The sequence below is a fragment of the Coturnix japonica genome, chromosome 1, assembly GCF_001577835.2.
Source record: "Coturnix japonica isolate 7356 chromosome 1, Coturnix japonica 2.1, whole genome shotgun sequence".
In the NCBI taxonomy this organism is placed as follows: domain Eukaryota; kingdom Metazoa; phylum Chordata; class Aves; order Galliformes; family Phasianidae; genus Coturnix; species Coturnix japonica.
The window spans coordinates 312,616-338,829 of record NC_029516.1 but is presented as its reverse complement, the minus strand read 5'-3'; the positions used below and the strand labels follow the sequence as shown (position 1 = coordinate 338,829).

General features: G+C 55.0%; 1 protein-coding gene across 1 annotated transcript in view; it reads right to left on the bottom strand.

The window, feature by feature from the left end:
- SHANK3 (SH3 and multiple ankyrin repeat domains 3) overlaps nt 1–26,214 on the bottom strand; it is a 259,036-nt gene that overhangs the window by 119,047 nt on the left and 113,775 nt on the right. The gene's annotated exons all lie outside the window — the stretch shown is intronic.

Below are 26,214 nucleotides of genomic sequence, written 5' to 3'. Positions count from 1 at the left end.
GCCCTCAGAGCAAAGAAATCACAGCGACGTGCAGAAACAAGATGTAGACAAGGAAGGAGATTGGTAATGGTAACACTGCGGGTCCCTGTGAGAACTGAGGGGTCCTAACAGGCCCCTGCCCAAGAACAATACAACATAAAATGACACCGAGCACCAGGGTTCCTCAGTGTCAGCCAAATTCTTCCCGTGCATTAAGCCTTGTTTTCACTTGCTCAGAGCTTAAAGAAACAGAAAGCAAGTCTTAAAACGTGCTCTGAAGATTAAATGAATTCAGAGTCAGGACAGTTTTAACTGAGGATCGCCCCAGCAGTGTCCTCATTAGATCAGGGAACAATCAGCTGGAACTCCTCACCAACTGCCGACTGGGAAGGATGCTTTCCAGCTGCTGGGATCCCAGTTGATAAGGAGCTACAAACCAATGAGCCTTCTGTGGTGCACCTGGGCATGAGCAGGGCTGCACAAAACCCACCGCCACCAACTGTACGTATGATAGACTGATTAAGGTTGAGAAAGAGCATTAAAGAAGGACAAATCCAACCCCAACCCATCCCTACATCAGTCTCTAAGTCACCTGCAACCCCCGCCCCAGGCTTTACGTTATCTGTCTCTGCAAGAAAGATCTGTGGTTTATTGGGTCATTTCTTGGGTCACGCATCAGACACAACCATGACATTGCTCGTGGCCACAGAGAAAATGGTCGTCATCCCCAGAACGCACCAGCACACAAAGTACGTGTAACCCCAGAGAGAAGGAAGGGAGCTGAGAACCACTGCTCCCCCTTTGGGATGTTCACCATTCACACACCACACCCAGAGCACCCCATGTCACCCCTGTTTTACCCAGCAAATGGCTGAAGCTTCACCTCTTGAATTCGTGCACTCAAAGGACAATTATTTACACCTTCCTGAGGAGTGGAGGAGGGGGGCAGCTGCTGCTCTCAGGGTATTGTGGCTGCTGGCGTTTGGCTGGGAGGGTGGTTTTTCTGGTGTGATGCAGCGTTTTGGATCTGTGATGAAAACAGCAGTGATAACACAGCAGTGTTTGTTGGTGCTGAGCAGTGCTGCATGGAGCCAAGGACGTTTTGTGCTGCGCTGCAGCAGGGGGTGGGGGAGCACCAGGAGGGGACAGCACCACAACAGTGACCCAAATGGACCAAAGGGGCATCCCGTGGCACCGTGCTCAGCAACAAAGGCTGGGGTAAGGATGGAGGGAAGGGCAGATGTTCAGAGCGACGGCGCCTTCCCATGGGATGAGCCCTGCGTGTGGCTGCAGACCCGCAGCCCACGGGCTGTGGTGAATGAACTGCTGGTGGTTTTGGCTTTACCCATCAAACCACCCCAACCCAGGAACTCCTGTGCTTTCACCTTCCTGGCTCCCTCACCCCCACTGTAGCTGCTGGGGGGACCGCAGCTCCCCAGTCCCAGAACACACCGTGAGCTCATCGGCCTCGCGCAGCCTAAAGGAAGCTATTTGAGCTCAAGAGGAACTGCAGCACATCACCCAGAAGCAATAAGCTGTTGATGCACCGTTTGGAAAACAGTGCAGTGTGACATTTTAACTGCAATTCATTTCAATCAGACAAAAAAGTAAAAAAAAATCAAACCTCAGCATCCCAAGTTGGCTGCTGAGCGAAACCCCAAACGATCTCCAAGCGATTCCCTCGGCCATGAAGGAGCGAGTCCTTAAAACCAAGGCAGCCACATACAGAGACCCCCAAGTGGCACAGGGGGATTCCTGGGGCTCGCTCTGCAGCTCCAGGGGCAGCTGTAATCACCCCACATCAAGAGGGGACACAAACCATGGACAACCTCCAGCCTGGGACCCACCAAGCCCAATTCTCAAGGTAAAGCGAAGCCTGATGCCGAGCCCATGGTAGATTTGCATTGCCTATCTCATGCTTTTGCTTTACAGCTGATTCTCCAGTTCCGTGATCAGACCTTAATCTTGTGGCTTTGACAGCATAAACCTCATCTCCATGTGGAACTTTTCTGTGATCTGAAGGATCCTCAAGTCAATCTGGGAGTTAAAAGAGCCGTTTCTCCCAGCGGCAGAGGCTGCAGGTTGCAGACCATCTTCGGAGCCATCCCAGACACACACAGAGCTCTCAGAGGCTGCTGGGCATTCCCACCCAGCACCACACTCCCAGCAGATGATGATGAACCTCAGGCAGAAGGCAGCAATTTGGCAGGGTCTGAAGCAATGAGGCAACCAGCAATGGTTGGGATGGGAGAACCCTTAAAGGTCACAGAGGCATAGAATGGTTGGGATGGAAGGGTCTTTTTAGGTCACAGAGGCATAGAATGGCTGGGTTGTAAGGATCCTTATACGTAACAGAGCCATAGAATGGCTGGATTGGAAGGGCCCTTATAGGTCACAGAGGCATAGAATGGCTGGGTTGGAAGGGTCCTTATAGGTCACAGAGGCATAGAATGGCTGGGTTGGAAGGGTCCTGAAAGGTCACAGAGGCATAGAATGGTTGGGTTGGAAGGGTCCAAATAGGTCACAGAGCCATAGAATGGCTGGGATGGAAGGGTCCTTATAGGTCACAGAGGCATAGAATGGTTGGGTTCGACGGGTCCTTTTAGGTCACAGAGCCATAGAATGGCTGGGTTCGAAGGGCCCTTATAGGTCACAGAACCATAGAATGGCTGGGTTGGAAGAGCCATAATAGGTCACAGAGGCATAGAATGGCTGGGTTGGAAGGGTCCTTATAGGTCACAGAGGCATAGAATAGTTGGGTTGGAAGGGCCCTTATAGGTCACAGAGGCATAGAATGGTTGGGTTGGAAGGGTCCTTATAGGTCACAGAGGCATAGAATGGTTGGGTTGGAAGGGTCCTTATAGGTCACAGAGGCATAGAATGGTTGGGTTGGAAGGGTCCTTATAGGTCACAGAGCAATAGAATGGTTGGGATGGAAGGGTCCTAATAGGTCACAGAGCCATAGAATGGCTGGGTTGGAAGGGTCCTTATAGGACCTGCCTTGTTTTTCTATGCCTTCACTGCAAGCAGTTCATAGAGCCATAGGATGCCTTGTGTTGGAAGGGATCCCAAAGACCCTCCCACCCACCCCTTCCATGGGCTGGGGGCTCCCCCAGCTCAGCCTGCCCAGGATCCCATCCACAGCCATGGACACCTCCAGGGATGGAGCACCCACAGCTCTGCACAGCAGTGCCAATGAAATAACAGCTGCTGATCAATCTGTTCCAGTTATGAGCTCTGGCTCATTCTATGATGTGTTGTATGGCTTTCAGCTGAACACCTCGGAGGGGGCTGGGCACACTGCAGGAGGCAGATCACAGCCCTGTTTGGAGGAGAGCCCCCATACCCAGAAGGAGGTCTGTGCAGTTTGCATTTATTGTATGAGGGGTCACTGAGGCTGCTTCTCCCTGCAGTGACTGGGGTGAGGCATTGCATCCCAAGGCCATTGAGGTGACATACGCCCACGGTGCCAAGTGTGCCATCTCCAACCCAGCTACCCCTCCATGTCACAGCACTGCTGGACTCGTCCCTGTGTCCCCCACAGCCAAATCCAGACACCAGGACCGCTCACAAACTGTGCCAAAGCAGATCCCCATAGAAGGGAGCAACATGATCACCTCTTCCAGGCACTAACCTTGATGGAAGCAAGGCTAAAAGAACACCCTGATCAACCAGCCAAGGAGGAGCTTCCCTTAAGCCTCTCCTCCAGTTCCCTTCCCGAGATGCTCCGCTCTCCAAAGGTCGCAATGCTGTCTCCATTTGGAACAGACCCAAATCCCACACTGTATTCCCCACTGCTCCTGTCCGTGCTTTACAAGTCCGCTAACGCTTCCCAGTGGAAAATTCCCCATCTTACACTTTGTGTTCACAATTTCCCAACTGGTCCCTGGTGGAAGGGAGCTCGTTCAGCTCCTCAAAGCCTTCTGTTCCTGCACCGCTACGCTTGGCTCTTCTCTCGCAGCGCTCCTGTTTTAAGGTTTGATATTTCATGAGGACTGAGATTTCAGCTCGTCTGGCGGCGAGCTGAGCACAGATTTTAAGGTAACAGCAAACTGAGTCTATTCCAGCGGAAGGCAAACTTTAAACTCCTCCATATTCCACCAGTTGGTCTGCAAGGAGGTTACACGAGACAACATGAAAAGCCTTCCCCAAGTCATGAACAACATCCCCTGCCCTCCCCTCACCCTGCAGGGCAGGCAGCTCTGGCACAGCCCTATTGACTCGGTCAAGCAGGGCTTCCCCTCCACAGATCCAGGCTGGTGCTCCCAGCCACCTCCCTGCAGCTCCAGGGCTCCGTGCTCCATCAGCTCCTGGGCTGGGGGTGGCAGCTCACAGCTCCTCACAGCCCCTTCTCTGCACCTGCAGACAGTGCTGGCGTCTCCTTTCCTCCAGCCCTCAGGACACCTCCCCACCACCACCACCACCACCACCATCACCTTCCAGGGATCACCGAGAGCTCCCGCATCTCATCAGGCCCCATAGACTCACACGATGGGTTTGTTTTAACATTTCCCAACCAGTCCCTCCACTGCAGGCACACCTGCCTTGCTGTGGACTGTCCCACTGGTTCCAGGGGCTGGAGGTCACTGGGGTCTCAGCAGTGAGCACAGCATCTCAGCCTCACTCTGCTCATTCACACCCTTTCTCCCATACAAACACACAATGTAGGAGTGGTGGGGAGGCATCATAAGCTCTGGGCTGGGGCAGGTGGGTTGGGGAGCTCTGAGGCTCAGCAGCCCATGATGGGCACAAGGACAGCGCTCAGAACCAGGAGCTCAGGTTCAGCTGCACTTCACAGGGTCAGGCTTGAAGAATAAAGCTCTTTATGCTAAAAGTAGTGAGGCACCGCACAGGCTGCCTATCCCTGCAAGCAGGGGATGGGGCTCTGAGCACTGATGGGGCTGTGGGGGTCCCATCACAGGGAGTGGGACCAGATGGCCTTTACAGGGCCCTTCCAACCCAAACCATTTTGTGATCCTACGAAAGTCTCTTCCAACTCAAACCATTCTGTGATTGTACGAAGGTCCTTTCCAACCCAAACTGTTCTATTATCCTATGAAGGTCCCTCTCAACCCAAACCATTATGTGACGCTATGACAGTCCCTTCCAACCCAAACCATGACATGACCCTATGAAGGTCCCTTCCAACCCAAACCATGACATGACCCTATGACAGTCCCTTCCAACCCAAACCATGATGTGACCCTATGAGACATGGATGTCATCTCCACCAGTCTGCTCCAACACTCAGAAGCCTGCCTCATTTTCTTCTTCAAAATCCCATCCCTGCCTTCTTTCTGGTGCCTCCTCTCTCCTCCAGCCAGCAGCCCCAAGCAGAGCAGGCCATACCCTCGATATACGGCTGCTGCTGATGGAGAACAGGAACGATGCTCCGCTGTGGCCTACAAATCATGGCCGCAAGCTGGGCTCTTCAGCTCTGAAGGTCACCAGTAATTGGAACTGCTATAAACATGGTAATGAGGAACACCGCGCCGTGCTGGGACGCACACGCCAAATACCTCAATAGGCTTTGAAGAAATTAACAAACCAGAAGAAATAGTGGGAATAAAACCTTTAGGAAAGGAAGTCATAAGCAATGCACACCGAGTCCCAGGCTCCTGACGTGTCTCAGTGCCTCCAGCCGCTGCTGTGCCCTATTGCTGCAACGCAGCAATGATGGGTTTCCCTCTGCATCCCACCAGCGCACACAGAGCACACTCAGGAGCCACATTCCCCCCCAGGTCCAGATTCACATCCCTTTGATTTGTTGTAGTTTCCACCCCACTGAAGGGTCACACAGAGCTCCAGCGCTGTTCATCCATTCAGCAGGTTGGGATGGGGACAGCTGTGAGCAGCACCTCCCTCTGTGCTGCCCCCCCAGCAGCTCACTGCTGACATCCCCTGTGCTGCATCAGTGTGGGGACCCCCCAGTACACAGTGCGGATACAGTCACCGCCTGCCCAGTTCCCAGCCTTTGCTCTGGGGCCACATTCCTGTATAAAGGAACAGAGGCTGCAGGTCCGGCTCAGGGAGGGCACAGCCCATAGTGTTGTGCTGCAGGGACGGGAGATCAGGAAAAACTTACCTACAGAAAGGGCTGTGAAGCATTGGGCTGCCCAGGGAGTGACTGAGTCACCATCCCTGTGTGTGTTTGAGAGCCCTTTGGACGTGGTGCGCAGGGATGTGATGGAGCAGAGGGCTGTTACAGTGGTTGGGTTGTGGTTGGACCTGATGATCTTTAAGGTCTTTTCCAACCTGAGTGATTCTATGATTCTATGAGTGATGGGTGCTGGGCTGACCTCTGGGCTGATGGCAAACTGACAGAAATGCTTCCATAGAATCACAGAGGGGTTTGTGTTGGAAGGGCCCTGTAAAGGCCGCCTGGTCCCACTCCCTGCAGTGAGGAGGGACCCCCACAGCTCCATCAGTGCTCACAGCCCCATCCCCTGAGCGTGGCTGTCTGCAGGGATGGGCTCCATCCTTCCACCCCAGCTGGAATCGATGCTCTTGTCTAAGGCCACTTCAGCCAATGGAGAGCAGAGCAGGGAAGGTGCCCTGAGAGCTCTGCCCCGATGGCGGTGGGGTCACAGCCTCCCGTGGCAGCCACCCAAGGTCACAGACACCCCAGGGACCTCCCAGCACCGACAGCAGCTCCTGCAGCACGTCTGTTAATTTACGAGCCCTGTTCCCAGCTGGAGATGCAGGATGGATGTATAACGGAGCTGCTGACCCCACACACCGCAGCCTCGTGTCGTGAGGTCCCACTGGCGCTCTCCCCATTTGTCATCTCAGAGCTAATGGCACGGGATCACACATTCATAACATACCGCAGCTGCCATCACATTAAAATCCATCAGATGTGTGTGAGCACTGCGCGCTGTCACAGCCCTGACAAGCTCTGGTGGGGGAGAGGATGGAAGGACTCCAGCATGTGAGCACAGCCCTGCAGCTGGGTGCTGCTGCTGGGGACAAGTGTCATCACAAGGCACGATGACACAGATCCCATAGGACAGAAGAGCCCTGCAGGCCCTGCCTCACAACCTGCAGCACCTTCCCTTGGTGTTTAAGCCCCTCACACCAGCCCCAGCCCACAGCTCACCCCGGCTGCATTGCTACAGTCTCATTCCAGCCCACACTCAGCCCTACCCCATCACAGCTGGTCCATGGGAAACCCATTACAAGCAAAAGCAAACTCCAGAAGGCTGCAAAATGAGAAGAAATGGAGCAGGAGACCCAACCTGACTCCATGCACAACACACCACAGAAACAACACCTTTCCATTATGGTCTTCTAATCCGAGATGAGCCCAAGAGGAAATGGGTGCCCCTGTCATCCCCAAACAGCAAACACCGCCCTGCAGAACAGCACATCCCATAGACCTCATCTCCCCAGCATCACCCCACTGCCCTGCACTGCTCGAGGCCACCAGGATAGGGCACAGCCTCTCAACTTCTCCTCCATCATTTTCCCTCCTGAGCCACTGCTCGTACCAGGGACCCAGAGACAAGGCGGCTGCCAGCACTACACCAACAGCACAGCTCTGCTCCGAATTACAGATCCCAAACTCTAAAACACCATCAGCAACTGACCCATTTTTTGGCCGAGTCCCTCACACAACCAGCAGCGCTGTGCTGTGACCTTCAGCCTGTTTCAGAGCTCATCGCGTTCTGCGTTTCTTGCTATTACTGTTTCTCCACAGTAGGAAAGATTTCTCTGTTAATTTGCCTGGCACTGCAGCCCAAACCGGAGGTCAGCAGCCTGAATGATGCTCACGCAGCTCCATGTCCTCCTGAGCCCCGACAGCTCCCAGCTCAATGACCCAGGCACTGCTCACTGAGCCCACTGAGCTGCAACACACCCGTGTGTGCAGGATGCACCTTCCCAGGTGCACAATTCTTGCACACCCAAGTGCCAGGAGCTCAGGCTGAACCAACACCAGCAACGTCCTCCAGAAGGAGCCCAGCAGTTGTGCCTTGCACAGAGGTTTGGGAGCAGAGCTGAGAAGCTGCAGCCTCCAGCAGCTGCAAACCAGACCATTGCCCTCCCAGCTCCCAGAGCCGGGGGGTCTCAAAGCCCATTAGTGCAGCTCACAGAGCCCCCGATGGGTCAGACCACAGAACACACAGTTTAGAGTCAGTGAGTCTGACTGCACACAATGCACGGGTCAGACATTGCAGGTTCCCTTCAGCACAGCAGACTTCACTTGGCTTTACAGATAAAACAGCGGAGACGTGGGAGTTACTGTTAAAGGTCTGGGAAAGGAGCAAAGACTCCTGGGCACCCCAGAGCACCAGGAATGATGCTGTGCCCACCCTCGTGTGTGACACATCCCATGGTTGCATTGCTTCTGGTTACACTCAGCAAGTGTTCATCAGGCCCCACTCACTCCTTCATCCCCCAGGGATGAGCAGCCAGAACCTGCACACAACATGGGAATGCAGCCCCCTGCCAGGCAGGGGCACCAACAGCTCCCACCCCCCCCCTGCATCCATCAGCCCACTGTGCACAACTGGGTCCACACAGACCTCAGAACGCCCCACAGCTACACCAGGATGAGCCATTCCCATGAACTGAAGCACCCCCAGGTGCATCACCCATCCAGCAACACAGAACAAGTGGATTTTTGTTGCTCAAAGGCTACTTGACATAATAAAACAAATGATTCTGGAAAGGAACTCAGCACAGCGTTAGCTCAGAATGGACCCATCTTCAGACACAAACAGGTCAGCGTTCCACAGACGTGGGTGGAAAGTCTGTGTGTTCTCAGGTTGCTCCAGTCTCTGAGTTAGCAGCGCTGTCTGTGATCAGAGCCATTCATCCCAGGGACTAACAGAGATCTGAACCAAAAACCCAGCAAAGAAAATAGTGGAGCAGAACCAGACTCAGAACCAGACTCAGAACCAGACTCAGAACCAGACTCAGAACCAGACTCAGAACCAGACTCAGAACCAGACTCAGAACCAGACTCAGAACCAAGCATCTGCAGCAGCAACTCAGCAGGCACAGAATGACAGAATGAGTACGGTGGACGCATCCCTCTGCAGAGCAGCCACCCCAGGACCCATCCCACAGCTCCCAGGCTGCAGCAATGGGGCACAGCGGGTCCAAGAGAGATCTGAGGTAGCACAGAGCTCTAATACAGCAGTGGAGGAGGTGAGATCACGGTGGGATGAGTTGGGACGTGACCTGAAGAGGAAGCACAGAGCAGGAACTGGCCCAGCAGAGAGGACACAGAGCCCACCTCCACCATCTGCACCTTCAGGTGCAAGCAGGTAAAAGCAATTAAACACAAGTCCTACGGACCTGAAAAGCATCCAGGAGCAGATGGGATCCACCTGAGTGCCCGACGGCAATGGCAAAGCCTGCACAGAAGGTATGGAGCAGAACAGCCCTGCCCAGTCCTGCAGCACAACACGTGGCCCACCAGGAGAGGAGCCATGGGCTGAGCTCCATCCCCTGGGTCTGCTCAGGTCTCGTGTCACACTCCCCAGCAGGTACAGCCCACACTTTGCCCTCTGCTCACACACAGCCAGAGCAGCTCCGAGCCCAGCAGAGCTGCAGCCAGAGCTGATGCAGGAATGCATCACATTTTGCATCTTCCTTCATGCTGCAGCTCCGCCCCTCACCTGCAGCGACCCATGCAGGCACAGCCACCTCTCCCCACCCACTGCACAGGGTTCCTTAAGGCAGAAAGTACTTCTGCAAAGAGTCTCTATACACAACAGAACACGAGGGCTGTGCATGGGAGTCTATGAGCGCAGCTGCAGCGGATGCTGCATGTGAGCAGCCCATGAGCAGCCGCCCAGCTCTGCCACGCGCATTTCTGCTCCCAACCGTTCCAGCCCTCCAGCTGCTAAGCTGATTTTTATAATCATCTTGCTTTTAATACAATCATTATACAGTCATTATGCCTTTAATTAAGCATTTATTGTAAAAAAAAAATAGTGCCAATCAAAGTCAGCAGGTTGGAATAGGAAAGGAAGGGAATTAATGTATTCCCAAAATGTTAATGAGGACTTTTCAGCCTGAATAGAGCTTCAGCATCCGGTACCCGATGAGCAGGTTCCAAATGCGATATGTAAAGCTGGAGCAGCCCCGACCCAGATGATCCGAGCTGGAAGGGGATGGAGGCAGCTCTGATGCCCACATTGCTGCTGCTCCTCCTCCCCCCCAGCCCAGCCACACTTGGCAGCAGGACTGCAACCCTGAGGGGCCCAAACTGACCCCGTGATCCTCCCACAGACCCTCCCAGGGCAGAAGGGCACATTCCGAGCCCACTGGGTTTCAAAGCTCTGGTCCCAGCAGCGGCTGCTGGCAGGGCAGCAGGTCCCCATGGGACATCTCCGGGCACAGAACCTTCCTGGAACCCCACATGAATCACCACACAGACCACCCTGCGCAGTGCTCCCTTCAGGTCCTGGCAGGCTGCACTGAGGTCACCCCGCAGCCTTCTCTTCTCCATGCTGAACAAGCCCAGCTCCCTCAGCCTGTCTTTGTAGGGAGGTGCTGCAGCCTCTGAGCATCTCTGTGGCCTCCTCTGGACCCTCTCCAACAGCTCCCTGTCTTTTCTGTACTGGGGGACCCAGACACAGCACTGCAGATGGGCAGAGCAGAGGGGGACGATCCCCTCCCTGTCCCTGCTGTCACCCCTCTGCTGATGGAGCCCAGGACACCACTGGCCTTCCATGCTGCAGTTGCACCCTGCTGCCCCATGGTCAGCTTTCCACCCACCAGGACCCCCAGGTCCTTCTGTGCAGGGCTGCTCTCAAGGAGTCCTTCCAGTCTGTTGCTGCACACCCCAATCAGATTCATACAGCTGCACACCAGCCCCTCATGGCTGGTCTCACATATCCAGGGGAGGCAAAGGAGCAGCCCAGGCTCCAAACCCTCCAGCATTCTGAACACGCCCCATAGAAAGCTGCTGAGATCCAAAAACCACTTGCTTCCAAGCTCTTCTCTTCACATAAAAGAGATACACTCAGTTCAGCTAAAGCAAGCAACACCTCCACCCGGTCCATTCCTGCTCTGTGCTCATCAACACCTGCTTCATAGCACATGAAGACATTGGGAACCCATGGGTGCACACTTCAGCATGTAAACCCTGCTCCATGGCCTGAAATTCCCCAGAGAATATGGACCCTCAGCAGCTGAGAGCACCACACAGTACATGGTGCTGGTGAGGATACAGGCAATGGCTTTAAACTAAGCTGAGCAGAGCATGCAGCAGACAGCACCACGTCCACGGCTGCACTGAACATCTCCAGCAGCTCCTGAGCAGGATCAGCAGCACCAGCCCTGCAGTCCCAGCCTGGTGCCCTCTGCTCCCATCCAACACGAGGCTGAAGGGCTCCCACACCCACACTGAGCTCCATGCAAAGAGAACACGCCACCAGGAATTAATTGCTGTCAGCAGGAAACGAGAGCCAGGGCTCAGCTCTGTGCTGACCAAAGCATTCACGGCTCTGAGACGGAGTGGGAGAAGCTCCAGGGCAGCTCTTGGCCAAACCTCAATGCTGGGCTCACAAAAAGCTCCGCTGCAAAATCCCAACAGCTGCCTCCTCCTTCACCTCCTGTTTAAAGGCCCCATTCAAGTACTGGAAGCCCACACTGAGGTCTCCCCACAGCCTTGTCTTCTCCAAGCCAAACAAGCCCAGCTCCCCCATCCTTTCCTCATAGGAGAGCAGATGGTTGGTGACAAGGGAGCACAACAGAACAGGAACCAACATCACCCTCCTCCAGCACAAAGAGCAGATAGAACAGCACCCAGCTGCTCCTGCGCTGCCCTTCCAGCCAGGTGACACCAATTAACTCATTAACTGCTCCTGTAGATGGAGCAGCCCTGCACCCCCACCCACCCCAGCTGCTGTGCTGCCAGCTTTAATGCTGGCACCTCTGCTGGGTTCAGAGGCTGCAGCCCAACAGTCCCTGCAGGGGAACCCCATGGCATCACTGCACGGGGTCACATGCAGACAGCAGCCCCGCTATGGCACATTGCACTTCCCACCCCAGCAAAAAGCACTTTGCTTCCTGTTTTGTTACCAACCCCACGCCCTTGGCCATCTAATCTGCAGTGCTGCGTCCAGGTCTGGGACCCCATACAGTTGGAATAATACAAGTATAGTTGGAAATAGATAGCCAGAGAGTATCTAAGGAAAAGACTCACCAACTCCAAGGCCTTCAGTCAAGAAAGTTGTGTGCAGATGTTGAGGCTTGACACAAGAACTCCACAAACACACAACCCCCAGAAAGAGATGCTGCCTTAGTGGTGCTCAGCCCTTAAATGGGATCTGGGGGAGGTGGAGTCGAGTTCCACCCCTCATGGTAGCACAGCTCAATTACCTGCACGTGTGCTCCCACTGCTGACTCCTCACTTGCCTCAGATGGTTTAATGAGAGGTTCAGGCTGTGATCAGCTGTTTCCCTTATGGGCCCCCAGCACAGGGAGGATGAGGAGCTCTTGGAGTGGGTCCGGAGGAGGACACTAAGGTGGGCAAAGGGCTGGAGCAGCTCTGCTGTGAGGAAAGGCTGGGGGAGGTGGGATTGTTTGGTTTGGAGAAGAGAAGGATGCGGGGAGACCTCAGTGTGGGCATCCAGTATCTGAAGGAAGTGTATAAACAGGAGGGGGAACCGCTCCTGTGAGGGTGGGCAATGATAGGACAAAGGGGAATGGTGTTAAACTGAGACAAGGGAGGTTCAGGTTGGGTCTTAGGAGGAAGTTTTTCCCCCCGAGGGTGGTGACGCACTGAACATGTTGCCCAAGGAGGCTGTGGGTGCCCCATCCCTGCAGGCATTCAAGGCCAGGCTGGATGTGGCTCTGGGCAGCCTGGGCTGCTGGTTGGTGACCCTGCACACAGCAGGGGGTTGGATGGGATCAGCATTGGGGTCCCTTCAGCCCAGGCCATTTGATGGTTCTCAGCCATCTGGTAACAGGGAGGAGCAGGAGCTGCATGCTTTGCTTTGGGGTTGTGGGCTCTCAGGGCATCAACGACAATGCTGATGTGAAGGAAGCAGCAGCAATGCACATCCAGAGCAGCAGCAGCAGCAACCCTCAGCTCCTGGACACGGACAAGCAGACAGAGCCCTGCCCCAGCCGGCTCACGCTGCCTGCAGAGCGCTCACAGCTGAGCACCGGCAGCACAGAGCTGGAGGAGCGCGGTGCCAAGCTGCATCACGCTGCTTGCTCATCACCCCCAGCCCATGCCAGGAGGAGCTCTGCCAGGGAAACCCCCCCCTGCCACCAGGGCTGCAATGTGCTCTGCTGTGTGAGCAGCACTTGAACTGTAAAGAGCCTCATCACGGAGCGGCCACTCAGCATCTCGGGGCTGCAGCAGCCTGATGGGATTTTCTAAGCCCTCGCTGTGTGAGCCACACTCCAAAGAGCATTTCTGGATCAGACGCTTACGTAGGGCCTGGCAATGGCAGTGCTGATGTACTGCTGAGCTGAGAGCCTCTCCTTAAAGGCAGAAGGATCAGGAACCTCCCAGCTCCACTCCAACGCTGCAGAGAGGAAATCCCCAACTGCAGAGCGTTCAGTGGAAGGGATACAGCCCTGACACAGCAGCACGGCCCATCCTCCCCCAGCCCCTGTGCTTCTGGGGCTCTGTCAGCTCACAGCTCCCCCAGCACAGCTCAGGGAACAGCCATAGGGAACAGCACACAGCGGGCAGCCCTCTCCATGTCTGCAGCAACAGCTCAGCAGCCCTCCCCGAGCTGCGCTGCCCAACAGGTCCTGCAAACCTCCCGAAATGCATCCTCCCCTTTTTAACAGTCCACCCACACCCTTGGCTTCCACAACACGCTGCAGCAGCAAAGTCTGCAGTGCAACACCACGCTGCTCCTGTCTGGGGCCCCCAACCCAAGAAAGACATTGAGCTGTTGGAGAGGGTGCATAGGAGGCCACAAAGATGCTCAGAGGCTGCAGCACCTCCCTACAAAGACGGGTGAGGGAGCTGGTGCTGTTCAGCATGGAGAAGAGAAGGCTGCGGGGTGACCTCAGTTGCAGCCTGCCAGGACCTGAAGGAGCCTACAGACAGGAGGGAGTCAGCTCATTGAAAGGGTTGATAAACGGAGGATGGGGGGAAATGGTTTGGAGCTGAAGGAGGGCAGATTGAGGGTGGATTGTCAGGGGGAAGTTCTTCACTGTGAGAGTGGGGAGGTGCTGGACCAGCTGCCAGAGGCTGTGGATGCCCCGTCCATCCTGGAGGTGTTGAAGGCCAGGTTGGATGGGCCCTGGGCAGCCTGGGCTTATCAATGTGGAGGTTGGTGGCCCTGCCTGTGGTGGGGGGTTGGAGCTCAGTGATCCTGGAGGTTCCTTCCAACCCAGGCCATTCTGTGACTGTTCTCCTCTGCTTGAGGGTGGTCCCAACAATTCTTCTCAAGAAATTCCTCTACCTTTCCGTTGCCATATGAAGAATTTGCAGGCAGTCTGTCCGTGCCAACACAGACCCAGCCATTTCAACCTCCCAAAGAGAAAGTCCCAAAGTCCATTGTGGTGTTCCTTGTGCAGATGATGCTTGGAATGGCACTGACCCACGGGCCACTGACCACCACGAGCACCCTGTCACCCCCTCTCTATCATTAATACAACTTGGGCTCCTTGGTCTGCCCATCACAGCTTCACCCCGTGCATGGTTGATCACTCCTGTCTAATAACCACCTTTCTCTGTTGGGAGTGGTGCAGCAGCTCCTGGCACCGCGCTGACTTCATCGGCAGCGCTGCTGCTCATCTCTTTTACTCACAACCATCACTGACAGCACAAGGGAGGAGCCATCACTCCAAGATCCTGAACGCCAGCAGCCGACCGACTCCTTTGCTGTCCGTGCAGTATTTGTGCTGCTCTTCCTCCCGTGCACCATTTGCATTGATTAACCCTGAACATCACCACTGCTGTGCCCGGCACCCCCAGGCTGTGCCCCTGCAGCTCGCGCCGCCCTGCCCTGCAGTGCTGGGAGCCGCTCAGCCTGCTTTTATTCACAACAAGAATGACACAGGACCGCACGCTCCCGAGCAGCACCACTGACACCTTTGCAATTTCAAATGCCAAGAGCTCGAGCTCTCTTAATTAGCACAAGACCTCTCCTCCTGCCCAAGCGCCGTGCAGCATGACACGGCACTTCTCAGAAGTGGAGCGCTCTGCAAATTAACCATCTCCTGTGATCCCAAACGCACCGGGTTTGGTACAAACATACACAAGCACAGAAGCAGAGCCTGTCTCGCGGGCCACACAGCTCAACCACTGTTGCCCCACGTCCTGCAATGGCAAGTGCAACCCCAGGGGGTGACTCCATCAATGATCACAGGATGCTTTGGGTTGGAAGGTCCCTCCAAAGGCCCCTTTGGGTCCCACTCCCTGCAGTGAGGAGGGACCCCACAGCTCCATCAGTGCTCACAGCCCCATCCCCTGAGCGTGGCTGTCTGCAGGGATGGGCAGCAGCACCTCTATGAGCAACCTGTGCAGACCCTCACCACCACCAGCATGAAGAGCTTCCAGTCTGAATAACCCCTTTCCATCCCTCAGACCCTTTTCATGGCCCTTCTCTGGCTGCCCCCCAGCAGGTTGGTGTCTCTCCTGTGCTGAGGTCTCCCCATCTGTTCGCAGTGCTCCAGGGAAAGCAGCAGGGAAGGGGATGTGCAGTGCCAGGGTTGTGCCTCTGCTCTGCAGCACAGATGGAGGGAGTGCTCAGTGCTGTCAGCCCAGGGGGGATCTACCAAAGGGCTTCACAGATGGCCCGAAAAACTCAAACCATGCAGGCAGTAACTGCAGCCAGGGAGAGACAGAGACAGGGGATGACTTCCATGTAGGGACGGGGAGTGGGAATGTTCTCAATGTAGGGACGGGGATATCCTCCATGTAGGGACGGGGAGTGGGAATGCTCTCAATGTAGGGACGGGGATGTCCTCAATGTAGGGATGGGGAGTGGGAATGTTCTCCATGTAGGGATGGGGAGTGGGGATATCTTCTATCCAGAACCTGCAAGGGGAGGAAGGGACCACATGCCCGCAGGTCCAAGTTAAGGTGGAAAGCAGAACAGTGTGAGCACTACGGTGTGTTGTGAAACAACCAGCAGACACCGCAGCTCTGCTCAGTCCTTCTGGGAGCCTCGCAATGGTTAATAACTGTGTTTAATTTTCTCTTCTGAAGTCTGTTATAGAAAACAATGGCTGAGCCAATGGCACGAGTGGGGCGGCCACGGTGCTGCGATGGATGGAGCCATGGGGACAGGGCAGGCAGGAGCTGCTGCTGCTCACCGCTCCTCCCATAGGCTCCGCTCCATCAGCCTGCCATCCAATTTGCTCCAGACAGAAACGCCCACACCAAAGTGAATGAGGGAAGGGAGCAGATGAAAGGAAGGATTCATTTCTGATTAGCGGCCGCCCCCGCAGCTCATTCCTGCAGAGCCCACGGAGGGACGGGCAGCCCCGGCCTGGGCAGAGGAATGCACTTGTGCTGCAATGATATGAGCCAGGAACACAGCTCCAGCTCTGCAGGCAGCACAGCACCGAGCAGGGCAGGACTCAGCCCTGCGTGGGGCTTCCATGCAGCCCTATGGCTGCAGGGACTGGCATGGAGCTCCCAGCCATGGCTCCAAACGGGGCTGGAGGAGGACATGGGGATGGCTGGGGGCTGCAGCTCTGTGCAGGGAAAGGCCAAGAGAGGGGCAGCCTGGAGAAGGGATGGCCATGGGGAGACATCACTGCGGCCTCCCAGTACTTGGACTGAGCCTATGAGCAGGAACAGGAATGACTTTGTACATGTGAGAGTGATGGGACTAAGGGGAATGACACTGGATGGGCGTTGGGCAGGTCAGGCCCAAGGCAGGAGCGGGGCTGGATGATCATTAAGGTCCCTTCCAACCCAACCATCCCGGGTTGCTGTGATACTGGGGCACCCAAAGCAGCACCACAATTAGAACAATATTCGTTTGTCCCATCTGACAGCTTCCCTTCACATCACCTCCCCAAACGATACACAGCAAGAAGAGTGATCACTCACAGGGTTTCCAAATGTCACCCTTTTAAACTGAAAGTCTACACAACTGTCTCTTCATTTTCTCTTATTTTCCACATGTAAAGCAAGGTTAGGAAGGTTTTCAGAGCCTGCTTCTGCCTAAAAAGCCAGCAGGTGACAACCATCCTTTAGCCACACAATTAAACAACAAAAACCAGTGTCACAGAATCATTAACGTTGGAAAAGCCCTCTGAGATCCCCAACCCCCCCCCACCATACCCATAATCCACGTCCCTCAGTGCCACTTCCTCACGCTTCTTGGAATCCAAAGGAGTCCAGATTCAACATCAGCACTTAAACATGAAGGCATTAATTAAGGGTACCGCTGCATTCTCTCCTTTCCTGATGGACCTGGGGCAGCCCCCAGCACTGCCTCTCCTCGGGTTAGCAGAGGACCCTGTAGGACCAGGCACAGTCAAGGCTGACACTGGATGACCATCACGGTCCTTTTCAACCCAGGCCATTCTATGGTTCTACGACCCCAGCCGTGCCCCCTGATTTAAGGACGCACAACTTCCAGCTGTTTTGTGGCAAAAGGGACAGAGATGTGAAAGAAGCTCCAGGAGAAGGTCATGAGAGTGAAGCTCTGGAACAGACCTCAGCATGGGGCCACCATGGGGCAGCACCTGGTCAAACAGCCATTGTCATCTTCTTATATTAAGGGACTACAGCACAGAGCAGATACACTTCCACTGAGCTGCCATCACAGCAAATGAGCTGCTGGTAACTGAGACACTGTGATTGCACCAGGAGAGGCACAGCCTCGTGGGGTAACTGTTCCACACAGCATGGACAGCACTTCGGTGTGCAGCACCCCATGAGCTCCAACCACCTTCCAACCAAGTGACCTCCAAAGCAAAGGGACCCCAGGAAACATCTGAGAGCTCTGCAGGGCTGCCAGAACTACAGAGCAAAATGCATCAGGAGGAGAGCAGGAATTGAACAACACAGAGCGCCAGTCGTCCCTGCAGCAATGCAAGAGCACTTGGTGGGTACAGAGAGGTCGGTGGGCAACACACAGTGTGAGCAGAGCTACCGGATGGGCTTCCTATGGACGAACAAAATGGAAAGTCTCGTGAAGAAGAAAACTTGAGAGGTGGGAAGTGGTTTTGTTACGGCATTCCTTCCTCAGCACCGTCCTGCACGCGGCTGCTGGCTCTGACGCTGACAAGTGTTTGCTGGCGCCAGGTGGGCTCTCAGGAGATGAGCTGGCAGCCCTGCAGTGTCTGTGCAGCAAACGCCGCCTCTGCTGCACGGCTTCCAGCATCTGCTGTCTGTGCTACGAGCTGCAAAGAGGAGCAAAACCTTTCGAGGGAGGAGAAACGTGCTAATTAATGAAGTCACCTGGAAGGCAAGAGAAACCCGCGTCTGCAAAGCGGGGATGGGAAGGAGCTCCAAATCCCTCCCAGCCGCGTGGCAAGTGAGCTGCAGAGCAGAGACCCTGATGAGACCCCCAGGGGGGAAATAAAGAGGAAAAAATGATGAGAGAGGAGAAAAACACTTAATTTTTAGGGAAGTTCTTGCTGGTTCAGAAATACCCCAAGGACGAAGAGCGAGGAGCTCATACACCGCTAAAGGAGCTGCTCCATTCCTTAACTAAGAGTCACTGATGGAGGTGCTCCATTTCTTGACTACAAGGTGCTGGTTCCAAGAACACCAAGAGATCGAAATGGTGCTGGGATTTCCCAGTGAGAAGAGCAGGACCCGAGCAGAGCTGAAATGCTGCTGTTTGAAGCAGACCTCAATAACGCCTTTCTTCCCCCTTCTCCTTTTGAAGCAGCTCATCCACCCTGAATGTGCCTCGTTATTGTGCTCGGTAACAAGAGCTGCTTCAAGGTAACCCGGCAGGTTCTGCTGCTCCTCAGAGACATCAGGGCTCACACTCAGCGCCGGACAATGGCTGGGACCCGAGCAGGGCTGTGCTGTGCTCTGCCAGCTCCACAGGAGAGCTGAGCAAAGAACTGCTGCCCAGCGCTGCCCGTGAGTCAGCACAGCCCCAGGAAGTGCAGCTGAGCAGAACCAGCATTTGCAAATTGAATTGCATTCCAGCGAAACACCCGCAATGGTTTGCAAGGGGCCAAACGGTGCTGGTGAGCCGCAATGCCCCATGTGGCCCCTACGGCACCCAGAGACCTACCCAGGGCCTGGGGTGAGCTGCTGCAGTGCGATCCCTGCACCAAACATCAGCCCCAGCAGCTCTCCAACAAAGATCCCACTGATCTCTGAACTCAAGTGTTTTTGCTAAGAACCAAAGGCTCAGGGACATCCCATAGGGGGATGCACAGAGCCATCCCATAGGGGGATGCACAGGGCCATCCCATAGGGGGATGCACAGGGCCATCCCATAGGGGGATGCACAGGGCCATCCCATGGGGGATGCACAGGGCCATCACATGGGGGGATGCACAGGGCCATCCCATGGGGGGGATGCACAGGGCCATCCCATAGGGGGATGCTCAGGGCCATCCCACAGGGGGATGCACAGGGCCATCCCATAGTGATGCACAGGGCCATCCCATAGGGGGATGCTCAGAGCCATCCCATGGGGGGATGCACAGGGCCATCCCATGGGGGATGCTCAGAACTATCCCATGGGGGATGCACAGAGCCATCCCATAGGGGGGATGCACAGGGCCATCCCATAGGGGATGCTCAGAGCCATCCCATGGGGGGATGCACAGAGCCATCCCATGGGGGGATGCACAGGGCCATCCCATGGGGGGATGCTCAGAACTATCCCATAGGGGGATGCACAGGGCCATCTCATAGGGGGATGCTCAGAACTATCCCATGGGGGGATGCACAGAGCCATCCCATGGGGGGATGCACAGGGCCATCCCATAGGGGGATGCTCAGAACTATCCCATAGGGGAATGCACAGGGCCATCTCATGGGGGATGCACAGCGCCATCCCATAGGGGGATGCTCAGAGCCATCCCATGGGGGATGCTCAGAACTATCCCATGGGGGATGCACAGAGCCAGCCCATGGGGGGATGCTCAGAGCCATCCCATAGGGGGATGCACAGGGCCATCCCATAGGGGGGATGCTCAGAGCCATCCCATAGGGGGATGCTCAGAGCCATCCCATGGGGGGATGCACAGAGCCATCCCATAGGGGGATGCACAGGGCCATCCCATGGGGGGATGCTCAGAACTATCCCATGGGGGATGCTCAGAACCATTCCCTGCTCCTTGGGCACAGTGAGAGCTCTGGGTGCATCCCAGGGAGGAAAAGCAGCTCCTGGACTTCAGCTTCTCTCTTCTCCTTTGCTGCCTGTTGCTGTCCTGAAGCCATCCCCCAGATTTTTCTGCATCCTCATCTTTAACTCCTGTGTTACTCCATCATGGGAGAAACTGGGTCCCTTCCAGCTTGGGATGTTCTGTGGTTCAGTGCCCACAGCCCCTTCACCTGCTGGGCTGTTCCTGCTGCCCTGCCATGCGGGCGCCACACAGATACCACAGATACCCAACCCAACCATCCTGTAGTTCTATTATCTATAAGAACTCTTCCAACTCAACCACTGTGGGATTCTATGACCTATAAGGACCCTTCTCTCACAACTGTTCTGTGGTTCCGTCATCATTAAGGACCCTTCCAACCCAACCATTCTGTGGTTGTCACCTTACAGACCCTTCCAACCCACCTGTTCCGTGATCCCACGATTCCCAGGGGAGGCACAGGGCTGAGCGCTCCCATGGATCACCCAGCAGCAGCACAGCTTCTGCAGAGGCCCAAATGGATCGTAGATCAGCTCTCACCGGGTCCCACACGAGGAAGGAACGTGGTGGGAAGTGCCTCCCCCCACTGCTGGTGTCCCCCTGCCCCTCACAGTGCACATGCAGGAGCAGAGAAACTGCAGGGATCGTGGAAGGAACAGCAGGGAAGGAGCCCCTCCTGCACTACACAGCCCCATTCAGCTACACGGCGGGATCAAGGAAGGAAGAGGAAAGGTGCAGATGTGGGTCCTGATCAAGGAAGGAAGAGGAAAGGTGCAAATGTGGGTCTTGATCAAGGAAGGAAGAGGAAAGGTGCAGATGTGGGTCCTGATCAAGGAAGAGGAAAGGTGCAGATGTGGGTCCTAAGTCCTACACACAAAGGGCACAGCGAGGAGAAGGCTGGAAAAAAAGGTGCAGAGGAAAGTGAAGGGGAAAAAAAATAGAGAATAAAAATCATAGTTACCCAGTTCATGAAGCTGCTCGTCTACTGCGAAGCATGAATGGAAATAGAAGAGAAAAACCATGGGATGTGTGTTAGCTGAGAGCAAAGCTGGGCCGCGCGGGGTCGGAGCACAGGACCACCCCTGGGACGTGGCCCCTTGAAGCCCACATCCGTGGGATGCAGCCGCTCCGCACCGCCACACAGACCAAAACTAACAGGCTACTTTATAAACACAGCCTCCTCTTTACCTAAAAGAAAAGCAGATTAACACCAACAAAAGGCAACCCCGGAGCTGCGGGTGCCCCATCTCTGGGTGGGTGGATGGGGCCCTGGGCAGCCTGAGCTGGGGGGCACACGACCCACGGCAGGGGTGGAACTGGACGACCCTCCAACCCGAGGCACTCCATGATTCCATGACAATTCAATGAGCACTGCCAACTGTTGGTGTGCTCCAGAGAGGAGCTGGGTACTTCCAGCCACCACAGTCCTCATGGCAGTGCTTGTGTGCAATGCCAGACCAAAGCCATTGCTTGGATCCCCGCTCAGCCCCAGAGCTCTCAGCCCTTCCTCACCAGGAGATGCTTTGCCCTGCTCAGCTCCCATTGCAGCCCTGCACTGCTGTGAGCACAGCTCCTGGTGAGCAGAGAGCTGAGCTGTCCCAGCACGCGTTGGTCCTACGGCCGCTGCAGCCTGCCAAGCCCAACCCAAGCTTTTCCTCTAATAATAGGCCCACGTTCCCCTCACAGCCAAAATCTGGGACGCCACTAAGGTCATGCTGAGGAACACAAGGCGCTGCCTTGAATTAATGAACGAGTTTCTAATTCTGGAAGGTAAATAAGGAGAGCTGCCAGCTCCATGCACACCTCAGGACATCGGACTGGAATGTCCTCTTAATTTAGAGGTTTCTAAGGAAGGAGACTGTGAATTTGACATGGCAACCCTGGACCCAACAGGTCGTCTTTAGAGGTCATCCACAAAGTACATTTCAGCCTCAGATTTGTTCGCCATGACATATGGCAGAAGAAACATCTTCACCATGTTACCGGGGGCAAGGCTGCACTGTGGGGCATGGCAACATTGTAGGGCAAGACCACATCGTCCGGCAAGGCCGTGCTGCAGGGCAAGGACATACTGTAGGGCAGGGACATGTTATAGGGCAAGGCCACGCCGTAGGGCAAGGCCATGTTGTAGGGCAAGGCCACACTGTAGGACAAGGCCATGTTGTAGGACAAGGCCACACTGTAGGACAAGGCCATGCTGTAGGGCAAGGCCATGTTGTAGGGCAAGGCCACGCTGTAGGGCAAGGCCACATTGTAGGGAAAGGCCACACTGTAGGGCAAGGCCATACTGTAGGGTAAGGCCATGTTATAGGGCAAGGACATGTTATAGGGCAAGGCCATGTTGTAGGGCAAGGCCATGTTATAGGGCAAGGACATGTTATAGGGCAAGGACATGTTATAGGGCAAAGCCATGTTATAGGGCAAGGACATGTCATAGGGCAAGGCCATGTTATAGGGCAAGGACATGTTATAGGGCAAGGACATGTCATAGGGCAAGGCCATGTTGTAGGACAAGGCCATGTTATAGGGCAAGGCCACACTGTAGGGCAAGGCCATGCTGTATTACCTGGATAACATCAGAATTACCACAAACACCTCAAACCCAGAGGGAACAACAGCACTCTCTTTTTTGTGTGCATGTGTAGAAGTGCTCCAGGACTCCCTGATCTGGAGCTTAGAGGAATCTTAGTGAAGAAGGGGCAGTAAGGAAACTCTTTTCCCCCAGAGAAAAGCAGCAGCCAAGGATCCAGCAGTGTGTTTTACAGCGACCAGCTGCACGTCCAGAAGTTTGCAAATAGCAGCAATGGTGGGAGATGCCCAGAGACCCCAACCAGCTCCTGCAGATCAGCAAAGCTGCAGCCCTGGGTGCAGCCCTTCCCATCCGCCACGGATGGAACGAATCCATTACGGCGCCGGCGCTCTCATGTGCAAAAAGATTTGTTAATTTATATCAGAGATCTGAACCGAAATGTATTAGTCACAGCAAATCATATTTATAAGTAGATGCTCTTCGGTGGAATTAAAGCGGATATAATTTCTTTTATGATAATTATAGCTTTGGGAGTGAACCAAACCAAACCAAATGAACGATTTCAGCTCCAAGTCAGAGGCCACGGCGGCTGTCGGGGCAGCAGGGGCTGCTCCAGGGGGCACCATCTGGGTGGGCATCGGGGGGAGGCATGGAGGGATCCAGCAGATGAAGCCTCCAATGACCGCTGCTGGCCAGCAGATGTTCATTCAGCCCCCATTGCTGTGCAGATGGACAGTGGCGAGGACTTGAAGGAGAACAACGCTCAGAAGCCAAATGCCCCCAATCAGCCCCTGCAAGTGGCCACCATGGGACCCCCCTTCCATCCCACAGCCCCTGGAGAGCACTGCAGTCAGCAGAGGAGCTCCTGCTCCTGCATGTGCCCAGCTGCAGAACCTCACACAGCTGCCTCCATCCATGACATTCATGCTCCTAATGAACTGTGACTGTTCCCACCATTGAAAGTCAGCTTCCTGGTATCCAGAGGTAATGCACAGCAAGCACAGAAAATCCTCACCATCATCCCTTATAATCTAGAAATAGGCAATACAGGCCCTCAGCATCAGCCTGCTACGGGTCTCTTGGGACATCCACCCACAGTCTGGGCTTGGAGCACCTGTTGGAGCTGTGGGTTTCCCTGCTCATTGCAGGGACTGGGCCCAGATGGCCCTTACAGATCCCTTCCAACCCAAATCATTCTATGATTCTATGAAGGTCCCTTCCAACCCAAACCATTCTATGGTTCTGAGAAGATCCCTTCTGACCCAAACCATTCTATGGTTCTATGAAGGTCCCTTTCAACCCAAACCATTCTATGGTTCTGTGAAAGTCCTTTCTGACCCAAATCATTCTATGGTTCTATGAAGGTCCCTTTCAACTCAAACCATTCTATGGCTCTATGAAGGTCCCTCTCAACCCAAACCATTCTATGGTTCTATGAAGGTCCCTTTCAACTCAAATGATTCTATGGTTCTGTGAAGGTCCTTTCTGACCCAAACCATTCTATGGTTTTGAGAAGGTCTTTTCTGACCCAAACCATTCTATGGTTCTATGAAGGTCCCTCCAGATCCAAACCATTCTATGGTTCTATGAAGGTCCCTCCCGACCCAAACCATTCCATGGTTCTATCATTCCATGCTACCCATGTATATGGTGCAAGGTCTCCATTCTGGGTTTGGCTTTCACACCACCCTGCACCCAGTCTCACCCCAAGGCTCAGATCTCAGCCCCCATTCCCTGAGGCTCCCGGAGGTAGGAGCTGGGACTTGGCACACTGACCCTTGGGCACAGCGGTGGGGGCACCTCTCACCCACCCATGAGCACAGTAACTGCCCCGCGTTGTACTCAGATCCATCAGCTGTGATCCCGTGGGGAAGGAAACGCGCCTTCCGACAAGCAGCAGGGATAAATGACAATGGAGCACACACACACATCTGACAGAGGGAGTTAAACAAAGAGCAGAACGTGTGGATCATTGCTAATTCTTAATCAAGACAAGAAAAACACACCGAGGAGGGCCCCTCCCGCCCACCACTGCTCCCAGCAGCGGCAGCTTCCAGACGCGGTGGTGACTCATTGCTTGGGGAGCCCCGCAGGGTGGGACCCCGCAGGGTCTGCATGTCATCCCCAAACACAGCTGGGCTCAAGGCAAGTTGCTCCCATCAGCCCTGGGACCCACGCGCAGCATCCCCCAGGGACAGGGGTCAAATCCTTCTCCCAGCAGAGCTCAGGAGCCACCGCTGCACCCCAGCAACCAGCAGCCCCTGACAGAAACATCCTACATCCATGGGGAGCACAGCACCTCTGGGGCTGTTCAGTTGTTCATTAACCTCATCATTATGAGACTAAATAGACAAACGGAGTATTTAAATGGAGCAGAGACAGCCACGAGTGCCCAGCTCTCACCCCCTCTGCAAAGCAACACTACAGCCACATGGGAAGGAAGAACAGTGGTTCATTGGGGAACAACTGCTGGTTCCAAGGGAATCATGCAATCATGTAGGTTGGAAAAGAGCTCTGGGATCCCCAGCCCATCCCACTGCCCACGTCCCCCAGTGCCCCATCCCTGTGCTCACCCAACACCCCCAGGGATGGGGACTCCCCCCTGCCCTGGGCAGCTGTGCAGTGCTGACCGCTCTTTGGAGCACAGCTTGGTCCCCATCTCCACCCTGACCCTCCCAGCACCGTCAGCCCATCCCCTCCCGTCCCATCCCATTCCCTGCGGATGGAGACCAACCCCTCCTTCACTCCATCCTCCTTTCAGGAGGGCACAGAGCGCTCAGCTCTCCCTCAGCCCCTCTGCCCCACACTGCCCCATCCCCACACACAGCGCTGTGCTGCAGACCCCCCCAGGGCATCAACATCTTCCTTGTGGTGAGGGACCAATAACTCAGGAGAAGACCAAGAATTTTGGTTATCTCCATCTGGGTCAGCTGAGGTGTCAGATCAGCGCTGTCCTATTTGCTGACTTCCCCCATGGGAGGCTGAAGATGACAGCAGAGCACGGGAAGCTGATGCTGAAGCCAACATCCCTGCTGTGGATTGCAAGAGAACCCACTAATGGTCAGGAGAGACGGCAAAAGGGCTATCTATATCTGAGCTAGTCAACAGAGAAACGGGCTATTTCAGAGCGTGATTCATCAGACTGATTTTAAATGTCTAACTTGGGATGAGATAAATTGCACTTTGGAAGAGCTATTTCTCACCACTGACTGCAGGGAGTCCAGACAGCGGCCTCAGGTGTGGCTGTGCATGGCAGCCAGCCCCACGCTGGTGGGTGAGTCACCCCTCGGGCTTCCAACAACCTCACAGCATCACCTGGAGCAAAGCAGGGATGTTGGGTTACCCAACACACAGGGATGGGTGTGCAGTATGGGGTTACCCCAATCCCAATACACAGGGATGGGTGTGCAGTATGGGGTTACCCCAATCCCAACACGAAGATATGGGTGTGCAGTATGGGGTTACCCCAATCCCAA